The following is an 8845-nucleotide window of genomic DNA, read 5'->3' on the forward strand; positions in this document are numbered from 1 at the left end:
AAAGAGATATTCTTTACTTTCTTCTAAATATTTCTTACTCAATTTAGAACTTTAATCTCTCTGGAATTTGTTTTTGTGTATAGTATGAGGTAGGCAACTAATTTTATCCTTTTTCCATCTTGAACAAAATGACACTGTTGATTGGCCAAACAAACTAACCCCCTTCTCTTTTACACATCACCCACTATAAATGTTGGGGAGGGGGATCTGAGTACTCTCTGTTGTAGACAGAATGGTCACTAAGGTGTCCATGTGCTAATTCCCAGAATCTGTGGCTGTGTTACTTTACATGGAAAAAGGGACTTTGCCAATGTTATTAAGAATTTCGAGACAGATAATCTTGGATCATCCAGGTGGGCTCAGTGGTCTGTAGGAGGGTCCTTATAACAGGGATACAGGAAAGTCAGAGTGAGAAGGAGATGTGAGGACAGAGGCAGAGGTCACAGAGACAGAGGGACTTAAAGATGCCACATTGCTAACTTTAAAGATGGAGGAAGGAGCAGGCACCAGGAGTCAAGGGGATGCAGGTGGCTTCTAGAAGGTGGAAAAGGCGAGGAAATGGAGTATTCCATAGAACCTGCAGAAGGACCACATTCCTGCCCAGAAAACCTTGATTTCAGGACTTTTGACCTCCAGAACTGTAAAATAAATTGGTGAGCTTTTAGCCACTAAGTTTGTGGCAATTTGTTACAGCAGCAGTAGGAAACTAATATACTCTTTCTCCCAGCTTCCCTTCTAACTAGGGTTGTCTATGTGACCCAGCTCTACCAGATGATAGTTACATGAAAGTCTGCTTGGAAATTCTGGGAATATTAGTACTATTTCCTTGGTGATAGAGACAGACTCAAGTAGACAGCTCCTGTTGTCATCTCCTCCCCCTTCTTCTTGCATGGGATTGAAGTGTGATATCTGGGATTGTGGCAGATAGTATGGGGCAATAAGGTCACAAATATTAAAACAAAAAGTCAACATTGCACCACCAAACAGAAAGATAAAAGGCACCTGGATTTCTGCTGCTATCACTGAGCTCCCAGAACATCCCAGAGACCAACCCTTTGTTAAATGAGCACTTAATATTCTAATGATTTAAGAGCTTGTTAATCAAAGTGCAATTCACAGAGTAGCAACATCGCCAAGAGCTGGGATCTCATTAGAACTGCAGAATCAGACCCCGCCCCAGATGTACTGAATCAGAATCTATAATTTAACAAGACCTAGGTTATTATCATGAGCATTTAAGTTTAACAAGCTCTGGTTAAGCCACCTTTAGTTAAAACTGAGCATTCCTAAATGATCCCACATGAAGAGCCAAGCTTCCCAGCAGCATTTACTGAATAGTCCATGCTTTCTCCAATGATTCTATCAGATGCCAAGTGCCCGTAGGTCCACAGTTCTATCCCTAGGTTCTCTGTTTTGTCCACTGGACTCTTAGTGTATTCCTGAACCAGAACACCTTCGTTACCAAACGCCAATATTACTTAATTAGTATAACTTCAGTATAACTTTAAAATAAGTCTTAGTTAACTGATTGAGCAACTCCCAACACCTTGCTATTATTCAAAACTGTCTTGGCTCCTCTCAGCTTTTTAATCTGATATAGGACTTTTAAAATCAGCTGTCAATTTCTTTAAGTCCTGTTGAAATGCTGAATGCCATTGCATTGCATTTATAGCTTTGTTGTTGTCTTTCCCTCTATTCTTTGTTGTCTTTCCCTCCATTCTTTTTTGTTGACCAGTTTTAAATATGTTCTAATTTCAATTATGATTTTTTGACCCAAAGGTAAAAGAAGTGACTACTAAATTTCAAAATGTATTGAGACATTGGCTACCTTTTTACTTATTTCAAATGCTACATTGTGACCAGAGAACAATGTCTGTATAAACTATTTGCCATTGGTTGAGATTTACTTTTTGGCTCAGTAAAACTTTTGTAGGTGTTCCTGTAGGCTCTTAAAGAATGTGCAGCCTGTTACTGTGGTACCTTCCACAATCAAGGCCCCATCCCTCCGCTACCACCTTAGCTACAGCTTCTCAGATGGTCCAGCACACCCTTGCCTGCACCCCATCCTCCTGTCTGCCTGGAACGTTCCTACCCATTCTCCATCGCTTAGTCCAAGGACTCTGAGGCTCCATGTCAAGCCTTTCCTGACTTTTCCAGATTGAACTTGTCATCGGCTCTTCTTTGGACTTCTGCAGTAATATTAACACTGCTCCCCTGTTTCCACCCTTCTCCTGCTGTCTAATGTCCATGAATAGCCACAGTTCTCCTCTCCTGTTAAAACAAGAGACAGGTGATGTCACGCTTCATTCCAAAACCCTCCAATGGCTCTTCACTCATTCAAAGTAAAAGACAAAGCCTTTATAGTGGTCACGAGACCCTGTCTTGCGCCCAGCTGCCCTCTGACCTCATTTCCCACTCCCTTCCCCTCACTTTGTCTGCCGCAGTCATGTCAGCCGGCGCTATTCTTCAAACATGCTTGCTGTTCATCTGAACTGGGGCATTCTCCCCTGCAGACATGTGCACTTCCCTTAGGTCTCTACCACACTGTCCTCTTGGTACGGGAGACCATCTCCATCCTCCATCTGCTACTAAAGAGCTGTCCGTGCCTCTGTGCCCCACTGACACCCCCGCCCCATACCCATCACCCACCACTGCCACCCTAAGAGCTGTCCACCCCTCTGTGCCCCGCTGACACCCCCGCCCCATACCCATCACCCACCACTGCCACCCTAAGAGCTGTCCACCCCTCTGTGCCCCACTGGTACCCCCTCCACATACCCAGCACCCACCACTGCCACCCTAAGAGCTGTCCGTGCCTCTGTGCCCCACTGACACCCCCGCCCCATACCCATCACTCACCACTGCCACCCTAAGAGCCGTCCACCCCTCTGTGCCCCACTGGTACCCTCGCCATACCCAGCACCCACTACTGCCACCATGAGTCGTGACTCCTCTGTGCCGCAGCTGCACCCCCGCCCCGTACCCAGCACCCACTACTGCCACCCTTCACATCTGCATTTACTTGCTTAATGCTTTTTAGTCTCCCACCACTAGAGGTGAGTTCCGTGAGAACAAGGACTTGCTCTGTTTTTCTCACCACCATGTCTACAACATAGAGAAAGTATCTGATAAATACTTGTTTCCAGGTTGATGGTTATTGACCTGAAAAACAAGCAAAATGCAGCAGATACGCCAAAGACAGTGAAGAGTGGGAAAGTCCTTTAGCCCTTTTTCTGTGCAGTGATTTGGTGGTTCATACCTTTTCAAAAAATGGGGTCTGTGGCACTCAGGGAAGAGGCCGCACTGCAGGGAATAACCCAGGGAGGTAGTAAAGGCAGTGGCACAGCTCACTTTCGAAAAGGGCGAGGCGAAGCCCATGAGGGCCTTGACAGAGGCCTCTCTCTGGAATCATCTGGATGGCTGCACGGCACAAGGCAGAGCCCACCGCAGCCTCAAACGCCTCAGAACCTCAGAACCGTCCACCAGGGGAAAAATACTTCTGGTGGGTTCAAACCTAATCAGCACCAGGGGTCTTCTAAGATCATCTTTCACCCAGATACACCCTGTGGAGAGAAGCTTTCACACTAATGCCCTATCATCCTGTCTCTCCTCAATTTTCTAAATAACATTTATTCTATCTGATATTATTTATTATTTTATAATTATTTATTAATTTTATTTTTAAATCTCTAAATTTTCTCTGTACTACCCCTGGTACAAAGCTCCATAATGGCATATGCCAAAACTCCAAACATGCCTGTTTTGTTCTGTGTCCCCAGGCCCTAACATTGCGCCTGGCATGTAGTATATGCTCAATACGTGGTGTTAAATGAATGAATGATCACAGGAGAGACAGAAATGTGAAGAAAAGAAGAAAAACGGTTTTTAGAACTGAGAGGAAGGCCGAGCACAGTGGCTCACTCCTGTAATCCCAACACTTTCAGAGGCCAAGGCGGGCAGATCCCTTGAGATCAGGAATTTGAGACCAGCCTAGTCAACATGATGAAACCCCATCTTTATTAAAAGTACAAAAATTAGCCAGGCATGGTGGTGGGTGCCTGTAGTTCCAGCTACTTGGGAGGCTGAAGCAGGAGAATTGCTTGAATTCTGGAAGGTGGAGGTTGCAGTGAGCCGAGATCACACCACTGCACTCCACCCTGGGCGACAGAGCAAGACTCCGTCTCAAAGCAAAAAAAAAAGAACTGAGAAGCAGACGAAAGAGATGTCACTTTGAATAGTAAAAGGGAAGTGACTTAAATTGTGTGTGTGTGTATATATATATGTATATACAAGTGAAGTGAGATGTCTCTGCAAATTAATGTAAGAAAAAAAGACACTAGTGAGTAAACAGCAAGCTGAAGGAAGCAGAGGCCTCCCACAGGCCTGAAGAAGAAAGAAATTTCTTTCCCAATTAGGCGGCACAGCCTTGCATGGTTCCCCAGCAGAGTATGACCAAACCGATGAATCTTTGCTGGACTCCTGCCTGCAGCTCCACATGATGTCAGGACCTACACACACACGCACACACACACGCACACTCCTACCACACATACAGCTTCCCAGCCGGTAGCACTTCACCCCAGCATGTAGAAAGTGCACTTAAGGACAAAAAGGAACCCAAACTCACCCTCCCTCGCGCTCTGCCAGCCCACGTTTCCCTCTGCTCAATCTCCCAGGCCACTCTGGAGGCCCCAGCAGAGCAACTGAGAGAAAAAGAGAGCGTTCTTCCTGTAATTCACTGAAGACTGTAAAGGCAGCCTCCGCCTCCTTCTCAGGAAACAGCCCAAGGCAAACGTGGACTCAGGCATCTGAGCACAGCGTCCAGCCATGCGAGGATTCATCCCACATCTAGTCGCAGTTCCCACTTATAGAGCAGGGTGGTCGGAGATGGCTCCAGAGCCCAGCGTAGGGGAGACCTTAGGCCCAGCCCAGCAGGACAACCATCAGGAGGAAGGGAAGGGGTTAACTGCTGAGGGCCAGGTTGGCTGAAATGTAGATGAAATCAGAAATACTGTTTTTGGTAAGGTATTGACCCCTCCAATGCCCAGTTCACAGAATCCTAACTGTGCAAGGGGCAGGAAATACCAGAAAAGCAGACACGGAAAAATCAGCATCCCCCCACCCCCTGCTTTAGGAGCTCCGCTGGCTTCCTCCTGGGGGCTGCTCTGCGGCACCATCTAGCTTCATGGGACTTCTGACAGGCTCCTTCCGCCCGCTTCTTCCTCCCTTCTGCCAGCCTCAGCCCTCCTCCTCTTCAGGGCTCACACCCACTCCCCGACGCAACTTCTCTCAGGACAGCCAATCTCACAGATGTCTGGGAATGTGCCTCTGTCCCCATCCTGCGGAATCTGCTCCCCACCAGGCTGGGGAGACACGCTTTGGACCAGAAGGAAAGCTTTCCAGGGTCCCTGCGATCCAACCCCACAAGCAGCCTCTTCTCCCATGGCTGAACAGGCGACCTTCCCGGTGCCAAGCCCATCCTCCCCCACAGCTATGCACCAGCACACACATCTACACACGTGTGCACACGTCACACATGCACTGCAGTCCTGTCCCATGGCGTCCCAGTCTCCAGGCTCTGCAATCCACCTGGCTCCATCCCTCCGTCTCTCACCTGGGTGGAAGCAGCTGCTGGTCCCCCAGGGCACAGGATGTGAGGAGGGCGAGGAGGGTGAGGGGAGAACACCGGAGAGCGACCCTCTTCCCAGGCCTGGTCCTCCTGGCAGGAGGGTTTCGGGTGTTTCTGCAAAGGAAGAGATTTCTAGAAACAGCCTTCACAATCACAGAGGCATGCAGTTGGAGAGGAAGTTCCGTGTGCAGGCCACAGGCTCAGCACGTCAAGAGCCATCAGGGCTCAGGGAGGAGCCAGCACTGGGGACACACGCGCCTTCCCTGGGTGCTGAGTGCCTTGTGGAGTCACAGCACAGCAGAAACTGAGGAGCCCGGCCTCGCCCGCAGCTGTAGACTGAGAGGAGGGAGGAGAAATGACAGCAGAGACTTGGCCAGGGGCTGGGGCGCCGGGGTGGGTGCCAGGCTGGTGGGTGCCAGGCTGAGCTTCAGAAGGGCTACAAGAACAGGGGCTTGGATAGGGCAGGAGAAGGACGTCAAGCCGGTTCCTGTTCCTGAGAGGACAGAGATTGTGGCTCCGCTACAGGCTCCGAGCAAAGCCAGCTGCCGGCCTCTGTGTGCTCTGAAGTGGCCTTTAGGACTTCCTCTAACAAGTCCTTCCTCGCTTCCCTTGCCTTCCCTAAAACCCACAACCCAGGGAACTCCGAGCCTGACAGACCAGCGCTGCTTCTCAGGGAATGAATGCTTTTCCCCAGCTTGCAAAACATGTGAAATGCTATGCTTCGGTGCTTTCAAATATTTCACAAAATGAAACCCCTTTTGTGAAAGAACATAGTGTCCCAAATTCCTGGTCTCTACTTCATAAGGAAGTCAAACACGGAGGAAGACTTCTTTAAAAACCTTTACTGGGGTAAAAATGATGTAACATTAAATGTACCATCTTAACCACGGTAGAAAGTACATTCACATTGTTGTGTGCCAGGTCTGCAGGACTGTTCATCCTGCAGCACCCAGATTCTCCCCATTACACCCCAACTCCCCTCCCCAAACCCCAGCCCGGGTAACCACCGTTTTACTTTCCATTTCTATGATTTTCTTTTTTTTTTTTTTTGAGACAGAGTCTTGCTCTGTTCCCCAGGCTGGAGTGCAATGGTGAGATCTCGGCTCAGTACAACCTCCACCTCCCAAGTTCAAGCGATTCTCCTGCCTCAGCCTCCCGAGTAGCTGGGATTAGGCATCCGCCACCACACACGGCTAATATTTGTATTTTTAGTAGAAATGGGGTTTTGCCATGTTGGCCAGGCTGGTCTTGAACTCCTAACCTCAAGTGATCCACCTGCCTCGGCCTCCCAAAGTGCTGGGATTACAGGTGTGAGCCACCACGCCCGGCCTGTTTCTATGATTTTTGGCAACGTCAGATACTCATGTGAGTGGAGTCCCACAATGTCTGCCCTTCTGAGACTGAGCAGAATGCCCTCGAGGTTCGTCCAAGTGAGTGCGGAACCGTCTGCACTCTGCACGCAGGGCTGTCTTCACGGAATGCAGAGGCTGGGGCCTCGAGGGACTGGAGCTCACTGCAGTTTTCCAAATGTCTGAGGTGGTGCTGAGCTTTCCAAAGGGACCCCACAGAAGGAGGAGCAGTGGGGGTAGCTGAAGTAGAGGGGCATGCTTCAGATATGAAGTCTCTACAATAGTCAAAACCACAGGCTTTGGGGTGCTGCTGTCAGCCTATCACATCCCGAGGGATCCACCCTCTTCGTGGACTGGTCTTCATGCGCCAGCCTTGAGGGCTGCTCTACCTTGTTATGAACCTGAAGGAAACCCTGGTTATGCTGGGATAGCCCAAGAAGAGGTTTGGGGACACACAGGACACATCTTGATGGGGAAAACTGACAAAGCCCCTCCTCCCATGTCCCACTCCACCTGCCTCCTCATTAAAAGAGGATCTATTTTGGAAGAACCCCCACCCTTCCTTTGCAGTAGGTCAATGCACATAAAATCAACTCATTAAAATGATAAGACAAAAACCCTAAGCCAGGTACTGCAGTTCATGCCCGCTGCGGTACTAACAGAGGCTCAGCAAGAAATTGTTTCCCTAAAATAGAGAAGAAAAGGCTCACTCATTCTTAAATGAAATATTAAGCATCCAGGGATTGCTCTGAGTAAAACTGAAGCTGCAAATAACTCCTCAAAGATTCAGGAAGTCGATTATTTGCTGAGTTGACCATTTTGCAAAATGATCTTTCAACAAATCAGCTTAATTGATTTCCGTGCAGAAGGAAGGTTGCCGGGTTCTGGTTTGGCACCGATCTGAGGAAGGATGGGGGCTCCCTGCCCTCTAGTGGCTTTGTGGTTAATGACAAGTGCGGCAAAATGCTCCCCAGCGGGCTGAGAGCCCTGACTCAGCAGGCAGGTGAAACAGTGCGGAGAAGGACTGGACTTCCGGAAATCGAATAGGCCAGGAAGACACATGTTACGCAAGCAAGGAGAAATCCACCAGGACCAAGCACCGTATTAGACACAGAGGGCACAAAGATTAGCAAGGCAAATTCCTGACTCAAGGGGCCCTAACTCAGTCTGAGGATGGGGAAAAGACTACGCTGTGGTCACGAAACGAGGTAATATGCTGTGACAGAGATGCGTCCAGGCTGCCACGCAAGTGAAGAGGAGACGATGTAAACCCCACAAGATGGAAAAACAACCAACTGGGGAAATAAACTTATAAACAAATCAGTAAACCCGCCATTTCCTGTGGCAGGTACTGCCATGGAGAAGACTGCAAGGCACAGTGGAGGGAAGGCCGCGCGGGAAAGGTAATGCCTGAGTCTTGAAGAGCTGTAAACATGTGCCAGTCAGATGACAGAGAGAGGACACCTGAGGCAGAAGGAGAATGGCAAATGCCACCGCCATCGGGGCCCTAAGACAGCCCGGCAGGTGCGGGAAAAGGCAGTCAGGCTGGAGAGGGAAGGACCCGGAAGGACCAGTCGGAGGCTGCTGCAGCGCCAAAGCTAGAAATGAGAACTAACACAGAGACAGCAGCAAGCGGAACAGATTTATTACAAATTTAGAAAATAGAAACAATAAGGCCGGGCCTGGTGGCTCATGCCTCTAATCCCAGCACGTTGGGAGGCCAAGGTCGACAGATCAACTGAGGTCAGGAATTCGAGACCACCCTGACCAACCTGGTTAAACTACAAATACAAAAAATTAGCTGGGTGTGGTGGCCTGTGCCTGTAATCCCAGCTACTCAGGAGGCTAAGGCATGAGAATTGCTTGA

The 8845-nt window shown here is 49.1% G+C and overlaps 1 protein-coding gene across 1 annotated transcript in view; it reads right to left on the reverse strand.

Moving 5' to 3' along the window:
• The window catches only part of GIMAP8 (GTPase, IMAP family member 8), a 49252-nt gene extending 43083 nt beyond the window's left edge, over positions 1–6169 (reverse strand). Inside the window, exon 1 of the mRNA XM_011966623.1 lies at positions 5615–6169. The gene's annotated coding sequence lies outside the window, so the exon portion shown is untranslated. The remainder of the gene's footprint in view (positions 1–5614) is intronic.
• Between the last annotated feature and the right edge of the window lie 2676 nt (positions 6170–8845).

Source organism: Mandrillus leucophaeus, unplaced genomic scaffold, assembly GCF_000951045.1.
Source record: "Mandrillus leucophaeus isolate KB7577 unplaced genomic scaffold, Mleu.le_1.0 Scaffold767, whole genome shotgun sequence".
Classification (NCBI taxonomy): domain Eukaryota; kingdom Metazoa; phylum Chordata; class Mammalia; order Primates; family Cercopithecidae; genus Mandrillus; species Mandrillus leucophaeus.